General features: G+C 36.7%; 1 protein-coding gene and 1 non-coding gene across 2 annotated transcripts in view; both read right to left on the reverse strand.

Moving 5' to 3' along the window:
* Window positions 1-24,475, reverse strand: part of HS3ST4 (heparan sulfate-glucosamine 3-sulfotransferase 4) — a 455,289-nt gene that overhangs the window by 50,576 nt on the left and 380,238 nt on the right. The gene's annotated exons all lie outside the window — the stretch shown is intronic.
* Window positions 5,022-5,126, reverse strand: LOC126031789 (U6 spliceosomal RNA). The gene has a single exon (XR_007503618.1). It is a non-coding gene; the product is annotated as a U6 spliceosomal RNA (small nuclear RNA).

Consider the following 24,475-nt stretch of genomic DNA (forward strand, 5'->3'; position numbering starts at 1 on the left):
GCTCCTTTGACTCATCCTTAACGAAATAATGTATTATGATCAACTATGTCAACTATACTATAGCCTTTAATGTTAAAGGAGTTGCATACATTTTGTGGCTTTGGATTGCTTTGTGTACTGCTAAGAAATGTTATAATGTACTACAATCTGGGGACTTGAGGGACAAAGTAAATGTGCATATGTTTTGTTTTATTTTTCTTAATTTTTTTTGGCTGAAAATTCAAAATTAAGGTGTCAGAATTCTGTTTTTGGGTGATTGCCTTCCCACTGTAACTTTACCTTGTCCTTTCTTTGCATCTTTGTCTTCAATAAAGAGAAAAGAAAGATATATAGTGACAGTGAATTAGGGCAATTCCCACAACCAGTGTTGACCTCCCTCTGCCACTATTCCTAGAATGCACCCCATACCTCAACCCTTATCCTTCTGGACTACTAGTGTAACAGGTCTCTTTTATATATAGCTTGTTGTAGTTTGGGTCTCTTGATTCTATTGTTGACATTGGGTTTGGGTATTTTTTTTTAACTCAGGTAAAAAGAATGCTCATGAGACTGCTTTGCCCTGGTATTACCCACTTTTTTCCCCTCAATTTGTAGGAAACCATAGAAATATGAGACAGAGGGGACTGGAGAGATAGCGTGGAGGTAAGGCATTTGCCTTGCATGCAGAAGATGGTGGTTCAAACCCCCTCATCCTATATGGTCCCCCAAGCCTGCCAGGAGCTATTTCTGAGCGTAGAGCCAGGAGTAACCCCTGAACACTGCCAGGTGTGACCCAAAACAAAAAAAAATATGAGACAGAACAAGATGATTCATGTTTTTTGGTTCTGTTAAAAAAAAAGGAAAAATTGACAGAGTCAGTGTCCAAATATTTGCTCAAAGATTCACCAGGAGGTTTATCTGAATCTTGAATAAAAGATATTATTAGCATTTAAAAAAAAAAAAAGGAAAGTGGGTGGGAGCCCCTGTCTAGAAATATAAATTTAAAATAAGAGGAAAAAAAGAAAGAAAAATAAAAAAGTGGAGGGGTGATGTAACAAATGTTTTGGGGGGGACATAGGTCCAGTAAGTATTGGGGAAAATTAGAAAGAAAATTCTAAGAGATACAGGGTCTCTCTCTCCTTGAAGCATACTGTCATGAGACTGACTACAGGCTCCGAACATGTTCACTGTCAAACCCCAAGGTCTTCCTCTCTAATGCTATGAAAACTTTCGCCCAGTGGCAGTTGTTGTAGTCAGTCCTCGGTAATTAGTGATCTTTGTATTTGCACAGATTCTACGATGGAAAGTCTTCTGATTTCATATCACATTAGGTGCTATTTTATGATTTTAAATAATCACACTGATTTTTATGGGAAGAATGGACTTTGGAGAGAAGGGGCCATAGTGAAGAGATTAAACAGTCCAGCCAAATCTATTATGCTGAATGAAATAAGTCAGAGAGAAAGAGAAAGACAGATAATGGTCGCACTCATCTATGGGTTTTAAAAAAATGAAAGACATTTCTCAACAATTTTCAGAGGCAAAAGAGAGGAGGGTTGGACGTTACAGCTGACCTCACCACAAAGAGTGATGTGTTTAGTTAGAGAAATAACTACATTGCGAACTATCCTAAAAATGAGAATATATGAGGGAAATAGAAAGCCTGTCTAGACTACAGATAGGGCCGGAGAGGGGAGGAGGGATATTTGGGTCATTGGTGATGGGAATATTACACTGGTAATGGGGGGGGTGTCATCTTATATGACTGAAACCCAACCACAATCATGTTTGTAACCAAGGTGTTTAAATAAAAAATATTAATAAAAAAGTTTCCAGCAAAACTACTGCAACAATCCAAACAAGAGATAGTATGAGCATGACCCAGGGTGGCAGGAACAGTGAACAAAAAGTCTAAAGATTTGGAAGTTAAGTTATGTAATGATTTAAGTTAAAGAATGTTCTGAGGGCTTTCGATGAAGTAGAGGAAAAAGTGGGAAACAGTTCCACTAGCATTATGGGGGCGGGTAAGGGCGAGAGATGTGGGATGTATGCTAGGAACAGGGATGGAGGAAGGACAACACTGATGGTGGGAATGCCCCTCATTCATTGTCACTATGTGCCTTAAATATTACTGTGAAAGATTTGTAATTCACTTTTACCACAATAAAAATCTAAAATAAAAGGATCTGGAAGAAAAATGTCCCTACATTGAAATGATGGCAGATGGGCAGAAGTGAAGATAAAAGAGGTAAGACATCAGAAATGGGCCATTGGACACATTGGACCATTGAGTTAACACATGGATTCTAGAGACTCACCCATCAGGATAGGGTTAGGGTTATCAGAAAATTATAGAGAAAAAGACCTAAGTGTGTAGTTATGAATGATACAATCAAAAACCAAGACTGAAAGAGGAAACTGATTAAAGGCAAGAATCTTTCTGCACTACAATCATTAGGGTAACCTGGCTTGTATACATACTAAGTATCATATATGTGTTCTAAGTATATGAAAAACAGACTCTTTCCTCATAGCTCTGATGTTCCAGCAAGTAAATCAGGTTATATAAGGTAAACACATATGTAATATTTTCTCAGATAAATATAAGAACCAGAGGGGGGAAATTAAAAGATGAAGAGGAAGCATGCTCTAACAATCAGATGATGAGGTGACATTTCAGCAGAGACCTGAAGGGAGACAGCAGGTGTTTTTGGATCAACTGTAGAGAAAAGGTGGTGGTATCATTATAGGCAGAGCTCCGAGTGAGGGGAAACCATTTATTACTGCTCAAGAACAGTATGTTCTATTAGCCCATTTAATAGATAAGAGCATTAAGGAAAGAGTAATTGCTGGATATCTTAGAGTAAAAACTTGTTACTGGCACAACTGAAGTTTGGTTCTTGACAACCCTGATAATAGATCAGTTACTCTTCTAACTATACTCAACCACCAATCCACCTTTCTGCCTAAGATTCTAAGATTTCCATTGTACATATATAAGTCTAGATGTAAACTAACTATGTAGACAAGTCTAGCTTCAAGAAACAAGTCTCAGGCAATGGGAAAGTGGAAAAATCAGAAATGAAGAATAAAGATACCATGGGCCCTGAGGGAGAGGGAGAGAATTGCATCTCTGACTTCGTTCACTCCCACTACAAAACTCACTTCTGTTTGGTCTTCCTCCTAAGATTTGGAGAAACAGCAAGATGGTAGCTAACAGTGGAGTAAATGACAGCTCTTACTGTAAGAGTTGCCAGAAAGTTCCAATTTACTCTTTAAAACCCAAGTCAAATTCATTTCATTGCTGAGATTTTTTTTCCTGGATTCTTTAAAATAAAAATAATATCTCATTCTCTTGTTTTAAAAGTCATTAATAAAGTATTTATTTGTACTCAGATCATTTAATAAGGTATGCTGTGGACTGGCAGTGATGAGACTATAGGTTTATTGTATGTGTGTGTAGTTGCTAGGAATCAGCATAGAGACTCATACATGCTAAGTGCTTGATCCCTGACACCAGGTATAAGAGTTTCAATAGGTTTGACAGGCCTTTCAAATGTGCTACCCATTTTTGACTTGTTTTTATAGTTGACATAGCATCTAAAATACTAAAAACACTTTAGTACATGGAACAAAAAATTTGGGGGGAATAAATAAATAAGTATCTGTCAAATGAATTAAAAATTCTAAACACTGATCGTAAAAGTTTCTTGGGTTTGGAGATATTAGAGGTGAAGAAGTGACAGAAGAGAATGGACTTGCATAGATGAGGACCTGGATTTGATTACCAGCACTAAAGGTCCCCTGAGAACTGCCAGATGTAGTCTGGCCCTTGCACAGCACAACAGACAATAACAACTACATGAAAAAAAATCATTTCACTTGGAAATGTTCACCCCTCCTGTAGAAAAGCAGACCAAAACCAAACAAAAACTGAATTGCAGAATACTCAAACTATGTCTTCTAAAGATTTAATTGGGACAAACTCTCACCCTAGCTTTTATAAATAAAATGATCATATAGCAACTAGGAACCATACCCTTCTTTTTTACTCTAAGCAGCAAATCTTACTGGCTAAGAGCACTGGCATTATAGATGATGGATTCAACTAGAAGCAAATCATACTGTACTCCTATTATCTGTTGACCTTCGTCAGGTCCCAGCATGTCTTTTAACTTTAATATTCTGATGGACAAACTAGGGCTAATAAATGCCTTCTTACAAAAGCTGAGATTATTTACGCACCATCACAATCTTGTAAAAATCAGCATCCAAAGACTCATATATCATTTAGTGGTAATGCATAATGTTTGAGGTTCTCTGCTCATGCCACTAATAAAGCTAATAATAATAATAATGACAACCTCTAAGCAATAGAAGAATATCACTGTTTTCAATATTTTAGACATTGTAAGTTAGTGGCTATAGCGGTATCACTCATGAATAAATTCAATACTGCTGGATCTCTGTGTCCTTATACAACTTCACAACTTTAATATATATATATATATATATATATATATACACATATATATGTATATATATCAGATACCCAATACTTCTTAGCAGACAAATGAATGAAATCACTTACCCAGGAAGTCAGGCATATGATAAGCTAGCTCCTGAGGATATGTCTAGAATTTGGGGGATAAAGCCAAGTCCAAAGTAGAAAACAGACCCTCAGCCAAAATTTAGCTGTGTCAGGAAAACCATCTCATCCAGAGCTACTAATTTTCATTCTTCCATTTTCATCTCAGGACCTTTGCACATGTCACTCCTCTATAATTATCTCTTTTGAATTATTGTACAGGTTGTCACTCACTGTTGCCTCCCCAATAACCAATAAATTAGCACTTTTTATTCAGACCACCCGTCACATGTAAGATTATTGTTTTAATGTAATACTTTACTGCTTATGTTTTATCTTTCCCACATAATAGTGTAAGATTGCAAGCACCTATCTCTGTAGATCAGAAATCAGAGTCCAATCTTAGAGCTAAGTCTGAGTCATTACCTGCTTTTCTAAATACCATTTTTTTTAAAAAAATATGGAATATTTCATGAATTTGTGTGTCATCCTTGTAGGAGCCATGCTAATCTTATCTGTCTCATTCCAATTTTAGTATTTATGCAGCCGAAGCAAACATCAATGTACCATTTTGTTGGAACAGAGTGACACACCTTTACTTGTGTTATCTGTAGCTGGTCTCTCTATAAAATCAGCTATAGCAGTATAAAATATACCTTTTGGCCTGTGAAGTCTAAAATATTTACCATAGCATGGAAAACTGTGAAGGACAACTTTGTCAGCTGATGGTTCTAGATAGCTCTGAATAGAACTGTGTTCAAAACACATTTTATATAATTCATGAATAGAATTCTAGCAATATTTGAAATGGGGATATGAAATAATGCTCAGGACAACTACAATTACTACAGAAATGACCAGACAGATGCACTGTAATCAAGTTAATACATTTCCCCAAACATCTATTCTAGGGTCATGCATTGGGCTTAGAACTGGGGATGAAGTGATAAAACTAACAGCTATCATTCCAGCATGGGTATTCTAGAGGCAGGGATAGGAGAGAAAATAATAAATAAGTTTTTCTAATCCTATTGCTGCAGAGGTATGTAGAATGTGCTGGCAGAGGGCCAAAGGAAGAGCAGTTATATCAGCAAGGGAATAGAAATAGATGAGGGAGAACATCATTGACTAAATGACATTGCATCTTGGTCTTGAATATCATTAATAGTGGCTCACATTTATTGAGCATTTTTTTTGTTCTATTCCACTCAGTCCTTACCACAAAACCCTTTGGTGAATTGTCTATATTAGAATACATTCTGTTATGCTGTAGTGACAACCTTTCCCCAGATTCCAGCATCTTACAACCCAAGTTTTATTTATTGTTCATATAACATATGAAAAAATTGGTAACAAGGGAAAGGATGTGGTGAGTTGCTCCATAAAGGTGGCTTATAGGACCCCAGGGTGACAGACACTCCATATCTAATGAAGTCACTATTTTAACATGAAGCTACAGGCATGCAGCTGCCGTATAAGCAGGACTGTATCAGTAAGAATCATATACTAGCTCTTAAAAAAATCTCTGCACACAAGTAGCATGTGACATTTTTGTGAGACTAAACATGTTCTGTGACCATATCCAGCCTGGAGGATCTCTAAATGCATCTGAAGAAAAAGGAATTACTGAGGGTTAGTGAGGTCTACACAGTGTAATTTATAAATGAGGGAGCTAGGGGCCGGAGCAATAGTACAGGAACAGGGAATTTGCCTTGCAAGGGCCAACCCAGGGACTGACTTGAGTTTGGTTCCAGGCATCCCTTGATGGTCCCCTGAGCTTGCCAGGAAAGATTTCTGAGAGCAGAGCAAAGAGTAATCCCTAGGCACTGCTGAATGTAGCCCCAAAACATAAAACAAACAAGCAAAAGAAGAAATGAGGGAGCTATAATAGAAAATGATACAGTATCTGACCCAGGTGTACACCATGAATAAAAATGAACTCGATTCAAACCCCAGTTTATATGATTCTGATTAACTTAACCCACATGGCTAGAATGATCTAAAGCTTCTCAGGGAGAGTGAAGCAAAAAGAGTTAAAATTTTTGGAAAAGATCAGCATCAGTTAATCTGTGGTGAATAGTCACCTCCATAGCATGGAAAGTGTGACCAGATGAAGAATGACTTTAGTCAGATGAAGGTTTAGAGAACTTGGAAGAAAAATAAAAGTGACCTACAGGATAGAATGCCAAGAACACACCTCCATAAAGTCTATATGATAAAGACCCTATGGAATATCAATACAGTTGGTTTCCATCTCTCCTACATCCACTGAATTCAATGGTGTCTGACTATAGTGGCTTTTTCTAAGTGTTTGTTTCTTTCTTCCTGAATCTATGTCATTTGCTCTCCAGACCTGCTGATTTTCATCACCTGGGGAAGTCAACTTGATCCTTAAGGGCTTAGCTTAGAAATGCCTTGTCATGTGAGCTGAGCGATGTACCAGAGTGGACTCCAATGTGATGTCTGAGCCAAGTACCAGGAACCTTTGAGATTCTGACTCAAGGTCTTTTGAGTAAATACCTGACCATATTGAAAATAAGAACCAGAGATCCCCATGTTTCTTAAATATGGAGGTACATACTTATTACCTACATTTTAAAATAAGATTTTAATTTAGTAGACTGAGGAGGCTCCAGGAATGGTACATTTCTAATAAGTCCCAATGCTTGTCCATGAACACATGGCTTGAGAGGGCTGCAATGGATGTTATTATAACCACCGGTATCCTCTCATATCACTAGTTCCTCATTCATTTATTCCACAAGCATCAGCTTGACAGAAAGCAACTACCAATATCTGTAAATTTTGCTTGAGGTCCACTTGATTCATGAAGAGCGCATGTTAAATTACCTTAAAGTGAGAATTCCCAGCTGTACTCATCAACCAATGACTGATAATCATTGGTAAGTAGTACTAAGCCCCCCTCCTCTGCTGCTAAGAGCAGCCCTGAGAAACTCTTCACGTGGCTTCTAGACTGTCCTCATAAATTTGGGCTTTTATTACCTATCCTGGTGTTTACTTCTTTTCCTGTCTCAATTCCAATCCTCTGCTATTGTTTCTTGGGATAGAGATTGAGATAAACCACTGTGATTCCATTCTTTTCTCAGAGGTTACCGTCAGGGGGAAGGTCCCTAAAGATTGAGTTTTGCCTGCATTTCCATTCATTCATGTATTCAACTAGAGGGCTTATAGTGAAATATCTATCAATATTTGAGAATAGAAACTCATTTCAGTTCTTTTCACACTCCCATTTACTATTAGAAAAGGAAGCAAAACAAACACATCCTTTAAAAAAGTGCTGGCTGTTGAAAGAAAGAAAGAAGGAAAGAAGTACTCTTCCTTGGCTTCTTGAATGCAACCTTGGCTGTGGTGAATAGAACTCTCCATGCAGTGGGGGAGTCAGGATAATGCAACATTTCTGAAGAGTGAAGCTGTCCAGCAGGTTAAATACAAGTTTCTTTCTCCTGATTCCCACAATGCAACTGAGAACCAGTTCTCACTTGAAAGCTTTTCTGACTATCATCTGAAATAGAGTCCAGTACAGAGGCAGCCTCTGAAGATGCACAGGTACCCTTTACAGACACTTTCTTTCTGCCCACCTGCAAAGTAATTAATCATTCACCAAGGAGGGCCTGAAATTAGGCACTTAGGTTTAGGTTCAATTCCTGCTCAGCTTCTGCTGATCTGCTGCAGCTCTCTCAACCTTCATTTCTCCATCTCTTCGATAGACATTTTCATGGGACTCACAACCCTAAACTCTCTGGAATGTTTAATGCAGAAGGTAGATGAGGAGCCAGATAAGAAGCCTGCTGCTGTCATTTTTTTTCTCATGGCTGTCACTGACGTCAGTCCTGTGGAAGTGAGAGGCTTCGTGTTCTTTACTCCTCTAGGTTTTTACTCTATGTTTCTAGGAAGATGGGCCTGCCTGGCTTCCCCCTGACAGCCAGCTTCAAAAGAGCTCTTCATTTTCAAAAGATCCATGTGGTATGTTTGGGCATCTGCAAGCTACCCAAAGCCCCCTATGGCTCCGGCAAGTCCTGATTATTCTGTTTATTCCTTCAGTCGCAGCTGTCCTTTATCACACAGAGGCAGCTCATTTGTTACATCTCCAGCTTCCACAGGCTCCTGCTCAGGGCAGCCTTTGTAAACTGTCTGCCAGCTACCTACACAGAGTGCAATGTTGACAGTTGCACCCACAGTCCTTTGGGCCTGCCAAGGGGCCCGAGACACAGTGGGGGCTGAGAAGTTTCCAGGAAATGCCCCTTCTTTCCATCCTGTCAGATGTCACAAAGAGAGCTGCCCATTTTGTTATCATATTTTTCCAAATTGGTATCAACAGCTGCTTTCATCCTTACATAAGGCAAACATAGCTGTTTCCCTGTTTTGTTATTAACAGATTCTGGCATAATTGCTTGAGCTCTCAACTGTGACCTGTTAGAGATTCAGTCAGTTGTGGAATTTTCACTGGGAATACAGTCTCATGGTTAAAGACTTCACTATGTATTTCCGCGACCAAATCTATTTGCCTGGAAGCCCCCAAGTCAAATCTCTGGTTGCATTTGTTCAAACATAAATTAATAGTCGAATCTACATGAATTTAATGTCTTATAATCTTTCTGGCCTGGGACTATATGCATCCACTCAGATACCACACTGAAAATAATTTTAATCCCTCCAAAGCCCAATACTTTTGCACAATACTAGATGAGAACATCCAATCCTTTCTAATAAGATGCATAAAATCTGTGTCTGCCAATGAATAAGCACACATTGCTAGGATTTGAGTCTTATGCATAGATTTATTTACAAAAAAAATATATCCAGCAGAAACAACATTTGCAAAGAAATGTTTACTCAATTCTTGAGCCTACTTCTTCACCTAACATAATATCAATGTTGTTGTCTAGGGAGGGTGATGCAAGTGTTTGGGGGTAAATGTTCTTTCAACCCTACCCATTATAATGTCACTTGGATGAATGCAATTTGTGTGTATCATCAATATTCATTGAGCCCCTGATATGTGTTGACACTTACCTGAATATAATTCACATGTAACAGAGAACTAAGCTAATGTAGCAACTATTTTACAATGAAGGAAGCAGACTAGCAAACACAACCAAAGGCAGAACATGTCGGGCAGTGAAAAGTGGTCAGTACTTTAGTAAAAGGCTTACAGGAACTGTGGTGGTTGAGACATGGCAGCAGCAAAAGAGGACAGGAAATGACTATACCAGATCAGGTCATGTTGAAGGTGGAGATCAGCCCCTTAACACTCAAGTCTCATTGTGACCATACATCATTGATATCACTGCTCTTATCAGCATGATATGGAAACTCTTTCCTTGAGTCTGGTCTTGTAACTGGTCAAAGCTAACTTGCTAACTTGCCTCTATTCTCTTGTATCATAATGGCACAGAGAAACTCAGTCTAGTCTCTGTGAGGTTGGGATTTCCTATGAAAAGGCAGCATGGTCAAACAAGCCTACTCAGACATATCTAGTGAAGAGGTAGCATGGTCAGATAAGCAAGAAAAGTCTTCATGGGTCTCCATTGGCTGCTGTGAATGCATGAAAGATCCCATGTTAGAGGGACAAAAGAGCACTTGTATAGCAATCCACAAAAACATGAGAAACCATAAATCAGAACTGTGAAGCATCAAGTAGACTCTTATGCAGGAATTTCTAGCTGGAGCACCAGAGAAAGAAAATTCCCAGAAGAGAGAATAAAAGTGAAATGACCCTGAGGCAATTACATTTAATAGGGACAGTGGGAGAAAGTGTGGAGAGAGAGAGGAACCTCAAAATGAACAGTGTGCCTGGAGTGAAACCAAGCACAAAAATACGTAGTCATTATAAATAATTCCTAAGAAATGAGGAATTAGAAACTAGAGTTTCAAATCTCTGAACCTGTAAGTATAGAGGTCACCTTGACTCGCACCATCCTAGTCCAAGAATGTTAGCTACAACTGAGGGAGGTACTTTCTGGTCAACTCATTTGACACCCAGAGAATTCCATCTTTTGATCCATAATTTAGGTCCCTCTACCAAAATCTATTCTTGTAAAGTTTTATACCCACCAAATGAGTGAGTAGACCTGAAGTCATTCTAATGCAAAGCACACATTTAATCACTACATTTTCCTAGATCTTAAAACTTAAATGATCCCCTGCTCAAATTTGTGGTCACTATTTTCTTCATTGCAGCCTTTCTCATTGCACAAGACTTTTTTTTTTTCATCCAGTTCAATTGATGACAATCTCTTTGACCTATTTGTATGTGACCTTTTGGGTATATTAAGTCCAGTTCAGCAAGGTGGATAATTAGACACATGCAATTATTCAAGAGTGACTGTTGTGATTATTCTATGTTCCACTAAATTCCTGGATTACTTAAGCAAATTTTATCTCTTCTGCAAGTTACTGATTATGCAGACATGAATTTCTTTTTACCAATGTCTATAGTTTTCCTAATAATATTCAGGGGCATATTAGAGTTTCTATAACATGGCTATTTTGTCTTGTTCTGTGCCATAAAAATACAGGAGTAGACTAAAATAAAGGCAACAATTATTGCAGGAATCAGTGAAGTTACCCACCCAAGGATGATCCATAAAAAACTGGCATAAGTCTGAAAACCTAAACTTACTAGATAATTATTAAATGTAGATACCTAAAGGATAAAGTACATATACACCTAAAATATAAAATACATATACATTTGATGTCCAATTTCAAATATGCACTCTAGGTGTCTACTTTAAAATATTTAAATCATAAGAATTTAGGTTCTGTGTGATAATGTATTGTTAGTGTCCAATTTTTCATAATCCTAAAGAGTTTTCTCAAAGAATTTTGACAGCACATGTCTCACTCTCAGCTTTATATTAAACTCAGCTAGAACATTGCAATTGGCCTCTGTTTAAATACTGCTGTGAAAACAAGCAAAAATAGTGGCTGTAAAGTGTTCAGTGGTGCTTGGAAAAATGCTCAATAAATGTGTCTTGAACTAATAGTTCAATAAAATAATAAAAACTTAAAAAGTATATCCTAGGTAATGTTCTAGATCTTTGCATGTTTTAACTTGTTTGTTTTTATAAGATAAATGTCAAGGAGAAACTAGAGAGATGACAACTCTAGGTAGGGTACTTGCCTTGTCAAGTGATCAATCCATGTTACATCCACCAAGCATGATCCCTGAGTCTGTCATTTGTGAATCATGAGCACAGAGTACTACCAGGTATGGCCCCCAAACTAAAACAAACAAACAAACAAAACAAGGTAAGTGAAGGTTTGGCCTATTTCGTGAACCTGTTCTTAACCAATAAACTGTATGGCCTCTAAGGTATCAGGGAAGATAGCGTTTCTTGGATGCCATTTTAAATTTCTAAACATCATGCCACTATCACACAGATATTCTTTCCAGCAACGTCAGGTGATCCAGAGACCATTGGTCTGATATCAGATAACAGTTCTGGTGCTATATATTACATCCTAAGTATACCACCTGTGCATCAATCCGAGCATATATTGCAGAATGCAACTGTAAAATGAAGCATTCATCTTTCAGATTGCCTTGCCGCTCTTCTAAAAACTTACAACCTTTCATTTAGAATCCTACGTAGTTTGAGTCAAATGGCTCTAAGAAATTGTTCACCTCTATATTTTCTGAGAGTAGAGAATACAAAAGCTCAGGAAGAAAAAAAAATAACTCAAGATTTCATGATAAATCCTGGCTCACCTGGGGCCTGATTGAAACTTCTAATGATTAGATTTCCACACTGCACCTGCTATGGAATGGTTGGTTAAAATCCAAGAGAGGAAATGTAATACCCATGAGAGAAAAGAAGCACTGTCCCAAGTGATTCCTTTCTGATAAGCTTTAATTTGAGGTTTGGGTAAATTTTCTGAGATTACATATTCAGTAACAGTAATATATTAAGTGATTGAAAGGAAAAAGGGTGCATTCAGGAGGGCAAAGAAAATGAGGAAAGTAAGGTACCAGGGCAAAAAACTGAAGGAGCCTGTTTTCAAAGGAAGAATTTCCTGAAGTTTTCACAGTAGGTATCTCACATACCTTGTTCTGATGCTTCATGGCCTGATGCTGCATGGCATTAGATATGAAACTAATGCACAAAATGATAAGGTGCAGATGGGACCCAGAAAGAAGTGTAGAGCAACATAGTGAGCTGCCTTCATGCCCCAGAGACAGCAGTTAGTGCCGTGCACTTCCACAGTCCATGGAGAGGTGTAGAGCAACTTGGTGAGCCAACCCCATACTCTGGAAGTGGCAGCAAGTATTAATGCACATCAGTTCAGATGGGACCCAGAGAGACTTGTGGAAGGAAAAGAGCATGGCAGCTCTGTGGCTGCATGCATATCTTCTAGTCAATGAATCGCAGCACAACATGTAGAAAACAACACACTGAAAAAGACACAATGGGAAACAACATACTACACTACCATGCTTAGAGAACTAAGATGGTAGCCTTGCAGACCCAACAAGTACTGGCCATATATATGGCTTTTTCAATGAAGACTTTAGAGATGAAATCTGGAGGAGGCTCAAAGAAACCATGGCATGAAATGAATGAACCACAAAAAAGAAGCAAGATTATATGAAAGTAAAAGTGAGAAAACCTCAAATTGAAATAATAGGACTTAAAAACTTTGTAGGTGGATAAACAACAGCTCAGAAAAGAAGAACTTAGAGATCTATTTTGAGGCAAGGAAACCCAACAAATACAAATTTGATTTACAAACAATTGAGTTTGAATTACAAGTCAAATCTGAGTTTGAATTACACAAACTCAGAAAAAAAGATAACACCTAATCCGATGACAATCATCTCTCTCAATGTCATTGGACTAATTGCATCAATTAAGACACACAGTAGCAAAAATGAATCAGAAAATTAAATCTAGTATTTTTCTGCTTGCAAAAAATACACTTGAAGTCAGAGCAAACATAGACTAAAAGTCAAAGGCTGAGGAACAATCATTCAAGCAAACAGTTCTCTTAGAAAGGCTAGGTGACCATATTAATATTAGACAACTTAGACTTGAGACAAAAATTTTATAGGAGACAGAGATGGCATTTCTAATTAATCAAGGGATGTGTACACCAGGAAGCAATTAAACTCCTAAATATATATAAGGGGCCAGCAAAAGATAAAAAACAATTGCTGATAGATTTGAAGAAAGACATCAATAACAACACAAAATAGTTGGAGACTTTAACAACTTGATAGGTAAACAAGGGTAAAACCTAACAACAATATACTGGGTTTGAAGGAAAAAATGAGAGTGGCTTATAACACACACACCCATATACACCACACACACACATACACACACACACACAACTTGATAGGTAAACAAGTCTAAAAGCTAACAAGAATATACTGGGTTTGAAGGAAAAAATGAGAATGGCTTATAACACACACCCATATACACTACACACACACACACACACACACACACACACACACACACACACACAAACGGCTCTCCATCTCCGGAAAACTGAATACATATTCTTCTCCAATGCACTGGGACATTTTCTGAGATGGACCACATGCTGGCCCATAAAACATACATCCATAAAATCAGGAATATAGAAATTGTATCAGCTGCTATCTCAGATTATGATTCACAAAAATAGAAGTGGATTACCAACAGAAATTAAGAAAAAACTTTAACACCTGAATATTAAAAAAATCATTACTGAACATTAGTTTTCAGTAGAAACACCAAGAGGAAAACAAAGAAAATCAAAAGATTCCTTAAAAATATCAAGATACAAAATATCAGAATTAGTGGGACACAGGGAAAACAATACTAAGAGGAAAATCTGTTGCCTTGAAAGCATTCATCAGGAAGGAAGAAAGGACCAACTTAGATAATTTAATAGCATAATTTAAAACATTGGAAGATGACCAACAAAATGAGCCAAAATCAAGTGAGAAGAAGAAAATGCTAAAACTTAGAGCAGAAATTAATGGCTGGCACCCAAATCCAAATGATCAATGAAGCAAGAGTTAGATTAAAAAAAAAACAAACAAGAATGATATCCCATTAGTATGACTCAAAAGAGAGAGATGCACTAAATTAAAAGTGAATTACAAGCAGACAAAGAGAACAAACTTTAATACCTGAAAATTTAACAGTTCAGTACTAAAGAACCAGTGGATCAGAGATTAAATCAAAGAGGAAATCAAAAGATTCCTGGAAATAAATGAGAATGAAGACACAGAATTTGTGGGACATAGCAAAAGTGGTACTAAGAAGAAAATTAGTAAGCATTTGTAAGCATTCATCAGAAAGGAAGAAGGGTCCTACATAAATAATTTATTGGCACAGTTTAAAAAATTGAAAACTGAGAAAGATAGCATGGAGGTAGGGCATTTGCCTTGCATGCAAAAGGATGGTGGTTTAAATATCAGCATCCCATATGGTCCCCCAAGCCTGCCAGAAGAGTGATTTCTGAGCACAGAGACAGGAGTAACCCCTGAGCACTGCCGAGTGTGTTCCCCCCAAATTAGAAAATGATCAACAAATGAACCAAAAATAAGCAGATGGAAGAAAATAATAAAGTATTTTAAATTGATTTGGAATAATGAATGCCCAGAAATAACTGAAGCAATCCTTAGAAAAAATAAGATAGGATGCATAACTTTCCCAAAATTTATATTGTACTACAAAGCAATAGTCATTAAAACAGCATGGTATTAAAATAAACACAGACCCTCAGATAAATGGAATAGATTTGAGTATTCAGAGAATGACCCCAGACAAAAAAAAATTAAAGAAGCAAGAAACACAAATTGAGCATATGGTGTTCAGACAAATGGTTAGCCATATGCAAAAAGGCAAATTCAAATCTATCTTTAACACCATACATAAAGATCAAACAAAATGATTAAAGACCTTGATATCAGACCTGGAACCATAAGGAATATAGAAGAACACTCTATAACTTTGAAACTAATGGCATCTTCAAGAATGAATCACCACTGTCCAAGCTAGTGGAAGCAAAGATAAACAAATGGGAATACATTAAACTGAGAAGCTTCTGCACTTCAAAGGAAACAGTGATGAGAATACAAAGACTACCCAAGAATTAGAGAAACTATTCATATAACATCCGTTAGGGGCTAATATCTAAGTTATACAAGGTACTGACATAACTCAACAAGAAAAAAAAATATCTAACCCCATCCTAAAGTGTGGAGTTAGGAAATGAACATTTACTCAAAGAAGAAATGTAGATGACCAAAAGGCACATGGAACAATATTCCACATCACTGATCATCAGGGAGATGCAAATCAAAACAACGAAAAAAGAAGCATCATCTCACATTACAGTGACTGGCACACATCACAAACGAAAGAACAAGCAGTGCTGGTGTGGATGTGGTGAGAGAGCCTTTCTGAAAAACAATATCAAAATTTCTCAAAAAACTGGAAATTGAGCTCCCATATGATCCAGCAATACCACTCCTATGGATATGCCCAAACATAAAAACACAATACAAAAATGTCCTCTCCATCCCGATGGTCATAACATTATTTACAATACCCAGAATCTGAAAACAACCCAGGTGCCCAACAACAGATGAGTATCTAAAGAAACCATGGTACATCTACACAATAGATTATTATGCATCTATTAAAATAAATGAAGTCATGAAACTTGCCTGTTCATGGATAAGCATGTGTAAGATGAGACCCAGCAATTAATTCTTTCCTTTAACTTCTTTCCTTTAAACCTAGCCCTTTGATATGTAAAAGTTCACCTGGATCACTTGATTTCTGCTCCCTCCTGGTGAATTAGTACTGGTTTAATCAAGAAAGAATCAGTCTGGATTTGGCATGGGCAGAGAGACCTCAAAATGCAGGATGCTTCAATGACTCTCACCTGACTATCTTGCTTTATTAATTCTTTGCAGATACTTTGCTTCTTCAGACCTCTATGCCTGAGGATAGAAATGTGTGTGTGTAGTGATTTTACAACATGAGTGTTTATTTTACAGACATGAAGATTATAATGCTGAGTGAAATCAGTCAGAGTGAGAGGGATAGATATAGAATAGTCTTACTTATCTATGAGATATAAAAAAATAAAAGACAGTCTGGTAATAATATCAAGAGACAATAAAGATAAAAACTGGGAGGACCAGCCCATTATAGGAAGCTTTCCATAAAGAGTGGTTAGTGCACTAACAATGGCAGTTGAAACTGATCATTCTGGACAAGAACTGTGTGCTGAAAGGGGATAAAGTGATATGAATGGCATCACCTCATTGACATTAGTGCAAACTGCAATGTCAGAAAGGAAAGAAAGAGAGAGAGAGACAGGCAGGGTTCAGGGGAGGGAAAGAAGGGACATCACAAAGAAAAGAACAACCAGTGCTGGCATGGATGATGTGAGAAAGGGACTCTCTTTAACTACTAGAGGGAATGCTGTCTAGTTCAGGTGGTGGGAAAGTTGCACTGGTGAAGTGCAGTGTACATTCTATGACTGAAACCCAACTATGAACATTTCTGTAACCACAGCGTTTAAATAAAGAAATTATTATTAAAAATAAATATGAGTCTAATGAGAAGCTTTTGGTATGATTAGTAAATATATTTTAAACAAGTCTCTTGTTGGGGCCAGTGAGGTGGTGCTAGAGGTAAGGTGTCTGCCTTGCAAGCGCTAGCCAAGGATCAGGACCGTGGTTCGATCCCCCGGCATCCCATATCATCCCCCCAAGCCAGGGGCAATTTCTGAGCGCTTAGCCAGGAGTAATCCCTGAGAATCAAACGGGTGTGGCCCAAAAAACCAAAAAACCAAAAAAACAAGTCTCTTGTTATGAACATGACTATATTGCATCATATTTTATTAGTAAATGCACTGAATGTAAACAGTTTACACATGCCACTGTTTTACAATCATTTGGCATTTCATGTTTTTTTTAATATAGCAAACATCTCAAAAATATTGAAGTGCCTTGGGCTTTTTAGAAATGGAAATGTCTCTGAGCACAGACTACTTTCATTTTGTTCTGGGGTCTTCTTAAAAGTAGGTTCCTCAACCCTTACCCCTGCCCTTCTTCATGCCTAAAGACTCAAGTTCCCTTCAACTTTTCTCTCTCTCAATCCTTTCTCCAGCAGTCTTACAAGTCTGAGCAAACCTACTCTCACCCCTGCTCCTTCACCCCTCCTTATCTACTCCCACTGATCTTTCTTTCATCTGTTTCATGTGTCTTTTCCTCAGATCACAAAGAATTTCTTCTCTAGGGTTTGTGGAGAGCTTCATAGGGGTGCCTATGGGGCTTCATGCATAATTAATGACCATTCATCTATACATGTTTGCTATTAGCAATTCAGACTCTTTTAGGATGTTTTAAAACATGCTTTGCAATTCACCCAAATTCTGAGAGGCATTTAGATAGGAAAAATCTATAAGCACGAATGTCTGAGGTTTCTGGAAGAAGGCTTTAATGAATGATTTCTTCCCAGAGGAGCATTTCTTGAAATGTTTTTGCTCTGTACCACAAGTTTCTCCAGATGAGTACAAGACTAAATCGCAGGTCTCCCCAAAAACAATGTCAATGGAATACATTTTTTAAAAAATGGTCCCAGGTTACCATAACAACTAAGGTTCCAACATCATGTTGACTAACTGCAAAGCGATATAATCAGGAAGACCAGAGCAGAGAACAAAAGTATCAGGTTGCTATAGAAACCAGATATACAGAAAATTGAGTTGTTTCAATAAGAAAGTTCTCAGCAAAAAGTAAGCTCAAAGCATGTTTCCTGACTGATCATCCAGAAATGTTTATGCTAATTAAAAGATATGCCATGAATTTGTTTGGCTGGTAAAGCTCTAAATCAGAAGGTGTATGTATCAGTTAGCTATTGCTGTATAACAAATAATGTGAATATATAATTACTCTAAACAATAACACCAATGTTTCTTCTGAGTCTGAGCTGGGAATGTTGGCTCTTCTGGAATTGGACTTAGATGTCTGGAGTTCTCTACAATCAAGGGCTAGAGGATTATAGAGCAGATGGGGGTTTACTTTACACATCAATGACCTGGATTTAATCTCTGACATCCCATATGATGCCCTGAACACTGTACAGAGTGATCTCTAAGCACAGTCAAGAAGCCCTAAGTACCACTAGGAGTGGCCCAAAAACAAAAGAGAGAGAGTCTGCAGAGTACTAGAAGGTAAAGCTGGGAACTAGTCGGTAGGAGAAAACATCAGCTGTTGTGCTTTGCTCCAAGAAGTTTTTCACTATTCATCAGGTTACTCTGGATTTGCTCTTATAATAGAGCCAGCTTCCCAAACAAAGAAAAATCTCAGAATACCTCTTGAGCCTTTGGATTAAAACTAGAAAGGTATCACCAGTACCCTAAACTGCTGACCAAAACAAAACACATGACAATCATGATTAATCTCATGAGGAAGACTAAAGCATTCCATTGCAAAGGGTACGAATAGTGGTAGGAATAAGGAACTAGAAACATTTTGCATCAACAATATATCCATCTGCCAAAGTTATATGTAGCACACCTTTGAACAACATGCAAAATATCTACATACCAAAAAAATCAATCTACTTTACATTAAAAGCCATTTGACTTCCAGAAAACAAAGCAAAATCATAAAATGCCATATTACAACTAATGTATTAGCTAAAATTTTGAAAATTTATTTTTTCAATTTTAATACTTACTCTGGACTTTCATTTTCTTCTCTCAAAACTGAATAAAATCAAATGATTGTTGAGTTACAAAGGACACTGACACTGGATATGAACTTTCCTGAAACGTTCTTTCATCAGCTGATGGAGTAGGGAACTTTACTAAAGTGATTTAAAGCCTGGGCTTTGAAGTCATATTGGTGGGTTCAAATTTTCACTTAAAGTTTGACAGGTTACTTGAAATTGGGTAAATGCTTGACCTTTGTGTTTTCTAATAATTTCCTCAAAAAATGAGGGTAGAATACATTATCAATCTACTTTATTGACTCTAAAATATATTTCTCACTCTGTCATGCCTCTGAAATTGGGTGTATTATCCAAGTGATGTGATAGCAAAGTTATACATAAAAGTCTTTGGTGCCTATGGATGGTGTCAGATTTATTGAATACGCTTGTGCAAAAGCACAGAATTGATTTAATCTATTTGAATTAGATTTATTTTGATTACAAAAGTTTCCAGTATGTGCCTGATAAAAAGTCAGTTTTGAGAAAGAGAAAGAAAATTCACCTTGGTATGATGAAGAAAAATTAGAAAGACATAAAATATATACGTATGAATGTATATATGTATATACATATGAAAGTTATGCACCACTTGAAGATTTGAAAGACAGAGTTGTATCTACTTCTACATGGTGTCTTTTCAGGCTAATGATCAGGAGATTTTGATTGTTAATTAATGTCAGCAGCATGTTTTCTTCATTACACTTAACTGTCAAATCCATTTAGGAGTCCAATATTATTTACCTCTTTTATGGAAGAGAAACCTAAGAGTCAGAGATGTAGAAAAAGTGTAGTAGAGACTCTATGTTTCTTAGTGGTAGAGAGAAATTGAACCCAAATTTCTAACTCCAAGTTGTCCTCATCTTCCCTTGAAAAACTTATTTCAGTGTTCCGTATTATTTTATGCTAAGAAACAAAGATGAGAACAGACAATGCTTATTCATAACTTCTTTCTGGTAGGTGGAAAACAGCAGTAATTTGGTTGATAATGGGGTGGTGTCATTGTGAAAAGCACTGAAAATCTGTGTCAACCAGACCTTCCCCCAATTCATGTTGATAGCCTCTATGAGGTGTGGAGATTTAGAAAGTAATTATCTGTTATAAAAATGCAGCCCTCATGTAAAGAATTAGTGCCCTTATTAAAGAAGCACAATAAAAAACTTTGCTTTCCCTTTTCAATCTGTGAGGTTACAATCAAGAGACTAAAAGTGTTAGGAAGTCTGAGAAAGTCTTTCGACACTGAAAATGTCAATTTGATCTTGGTATCTCAGTCTCTAGAAAAGTGACGAAAAAATCCTGTTGTTTATTAGACACTCTGTCTATGCTATTTTGTTACAGTAGTCTGATGGTATTAAACAATGTTTTTTCAAAAAGCAACAAGATTTTCACTTAATAAATATGGAAAGTTTTATAATGTGCGCATTAGTGGTTTATATGTTATATATGTTTATGTCTATGTATGTTAATATGTTAGTGATTTATATGTTACCAGCCACTGTAATGGCTTAAAATGTTTTGTATTTCTAATGACATCAAGAGACTAAAAAGAAAGTGAATATAAGAGAGAAAGTATTTATAAGCCACATACTTGAGAAATCATCTCTTTAGAAATTTTGAAGTAATTTTTAACTTAAAAATAAAACCAAAAACCAATCAATATGAGTTAAAGGTGTAATGGATTTCCCCAAGGGGGGTGAAATAAAGATAATGATTGACAATTGAAATCTTGGGACAACCAATGCAGTCTATAAATTCAACTTATTCTCCCTTTCCTTTCAGATCCATATGTGTGCAAGAACTAAACTACCCAAACTTTTGAAGTCACTACATGTCTTTATCTATTTCTGCATCTTAGGTCCTTGGTGCACATCTTGTTACTGATCAATTTCTACATAAATATTGCTGATACTAGATGATCTTACAGTATAGATAGATAGACTTGATGTCTACAGAACATACAGGCATTTATGATCTTCACAAACATGGCAAATAGATTTCTTTGCGTTTTTTTTTTAATAGAAAGAATAGAGTAAGACCCAAATTCCAAAATGAGAAGCAATAATTCTTGGGAAGTATAAAAAGCCTGAAAGGTAAGGAGACCAGCACTATATTCCAATGGCACTTTGGCAGCTGAATCTTGTTTTCCTTTAATTAGCCTTTCCTGTGTCAACATTGCAGCTACTGGTAATAAGTTCATCTCAATTTCCACTAACCTGAGGTTTCTACAGATGCTCAATCAATAATATGAGATACTAGGGAGAAAGGCTAGAGGGTGAAAATAAGAAGAAAAGAAAAAGAAATGGACCAAAGAAAAGAGATAAAAACTTTCCCATATTTGATCATTTTTGATGCAGAAGTTTCATATTCTGAATGAACACAATACACAATGATAGTGATGTTCCTTCTCTGTAAAGGGCTGCAGAGTCTTCATTCAGGCTACTCTAACCAAGTGCTATAGACTAGGCGGCACATAAATAACAGAAATTCATGTCTTACAGTTTTGGAAACTAAAGACTGAGATCTGGTTGTCTGTTTTTGAAATGTGATGGGGCTTTACAGCAAGTTTCTTTTGGAGATCACGGATTGCCAACTTTCTTTTGTACATAATGGCAGGAAAACTGATGTAAACAATGAATTACTATGCAGCTCCATAGAAGAATAAAACCATGCAAATTGCAGCAACATGGATGAAACAAGAGGAGAGGTTGCTGAATGAGGTTAATCAGAAGGAAAAGGGTAGATATAGAATTATTTTCTTCAAATGTACACAATAAGGTAGCAACAAATGTCAAAAGATAATACAATCCCCAGTTGCTGATCATTGTGGGATTCAAAGGTGGGACTGAAGTACTTGAAGAAGAATGGTGGGTACATTGGTGAAGAGTAGATGTTAAAATTATGCACATGAGAAACTATAGTAAACAATTTGTTAATAACAAGATATTAATAAAAATTTTAGAGTACTGTAACTCTCTAATCTCATAAAATTGCTAATCCTACGTTTTAGAGCTCCAACCCGACAATGTGATACCTTTTTTAATTTTCTTGGTGGTGTTGGTTATTGAACCCATGCCTCACATGCAATGCATGTGCTTTGACGCTAAGCCACATCCCGAATCCAATATTTCTCCTTTAAGGTCTCTACTTTCAAATAGCATTACATTAGCATTAAACTTTCAACATATGAGCCTAAAAACCAAAACCAGTCATGTATTTTTTTCTATGAATTTCACAAACATATACTTTCATCTGCTTCTCTTGGTATTTTCTGAAATTCAGAGCAAGAAGTGAGCGCAGGTAGCAGGTATATAGAACTTCCTTTACCTAAAAATTAATTTACTTGATTCATACTGCTTATGATACCCTTTGATAATATCTATCATACCCTGTGCAGGTGACTGTGTTATAAATGGCATGTTGTGAAGCAAATCTCCTATTGAGTGAAGACTTACTTGTTTATATCTTGCATTTTAAAGATTATAGAGGAAGCAAGCCACCCTTTGATCATCTTTCTAAGGCATTAGTGATAATGCCTGTCATACCTACTACCTACTTCCAGCTGTTACATAACATATAACACATATTCAGTGCTATCATCCTCAAAACATTCACCCAGTCTGGTAAAAAGCAAAGAGGATTTTTGATTGATGTATCAATATATAAATAAAAAACTATTAATGTAAATAAAATGTAATCAATTGTCTTTTCAAATGATAACTAAGAACTAGTGTAAAGTATTGTTACTTGGTCTTGATTTTCTTCCCTCTGAATTTCTTCATGTCAGACTGAATAGTTCAAGGTGAGGCTTACTTCTTATTAATCCCTGTGCACCCTGGGGTGTAGTGCTTGGAAATTGGGAATTTCAATAAATATTGAAATTTAGTATAATTTTCCTTCCTCTATTTTTTCAGTTTCTTGCCTTGTAATTTAGTCTATGCTAAATGCACAGTTTTACTACACTGTATTTTTATTTCAACCTCAAGTTTGAAATACCAGGGGGCAGAAAATAAATAGCGAGTTGTACAAGAATATATTTCTAGATACCAGCTTTATTCCTAGTCCATCCTGGTGTTGTCCATGACCTACACGGCTCTATTTCCTAAAATCTTGATGCTCAGGAAGTGATAAGGATGCCCACTAGTCCATGAATCATACCTAAATTGGCTTAATTTGATTCCAGGTACTCTGTGTTTTCTCTGCCAGTCCCCAATCTCTCTAGATGGTCTCACACTTCACTATCACTCCTCATCATGATGCTCAGATCTTCTTCTGGGCCCTCACAATCTCTGAGAGTCTTCACAATCTGCCCCTGGCCCAATACATACATATCTTCAAAACTTTCTTGAGCATTAGGACAGACATTTTAAATTATTTGTTTACTAGTAATTAAAGATAGCCAACTTTCAAGCACTGAGGTTAATTTAAAAAATTCAGGTTCCCTTTATTGACATAGAAGCAGATTTTGCCTATACTAATCTGTCTTTCCCAGTTGACAACTATGGAAGGATCTAGAAAATAACTTGTTCTTCTAAATAAATTATTCTTCTAAATACATAAAGGTATTGTCTGGCTTACTATTTCTTCCACCATTCAAATAAAACATATGTGGACACTAATTCCACTTACCTGTGTACATTACTCCTCCATCCTCAAGATATACACATATATAACACACACACACATACACACACTCACATACACACACATATATATATATATATCCATATATAACTTATGTTAGAAGTGAACTGAATGAAGCTCTAAGATCTAGTTAAAGGCCATTCCTGCATAAATTATATTTTAGTTGTATTTTAATTATTTTTGAGAAAAAAGATAGGGTATGGGAAAGGCTCAAAGGTAGAATCCCATATTGCAAGCCCAAAGCTGGTGAGGCTTAAATTCAATCCCAGCACTGTCCCACATGCCTTTAGAAAATTCCAGCAGAATTGCCCTTTGGGACTTCAGTCATTGCCACAATGTGCAACCTCAGAACACCTCAAAAAATCTTTTGAATTATCTTATTTGAATATTCATTTCTTTGGCTTCCCTGCATGAAAGTTGATGGATTGTAGTTGGATTTGGATTTGGGTCAACTAAGACTGGGACAGAAAGTTGATAGTGGTCTTGAGCTCTTTAAACATATAATCTTTATTTA

Source organism: Suncus etruscus, chromosome 15 (assembly GCF_024139225.1).
Source record: "Suncus etruscus isolate mSunEtr1 chromosome 15, mSunEtr1.pri.cur, whole genome shotgun sequence".
In the NCBI taxonomy this organism is placed as follows: domain Eukaryota; kingdom Metazoa; phylum Chordata; class Mammalia; order Eulipotyphla; family Soricidae; genus Suncus; species Suncus etruscus.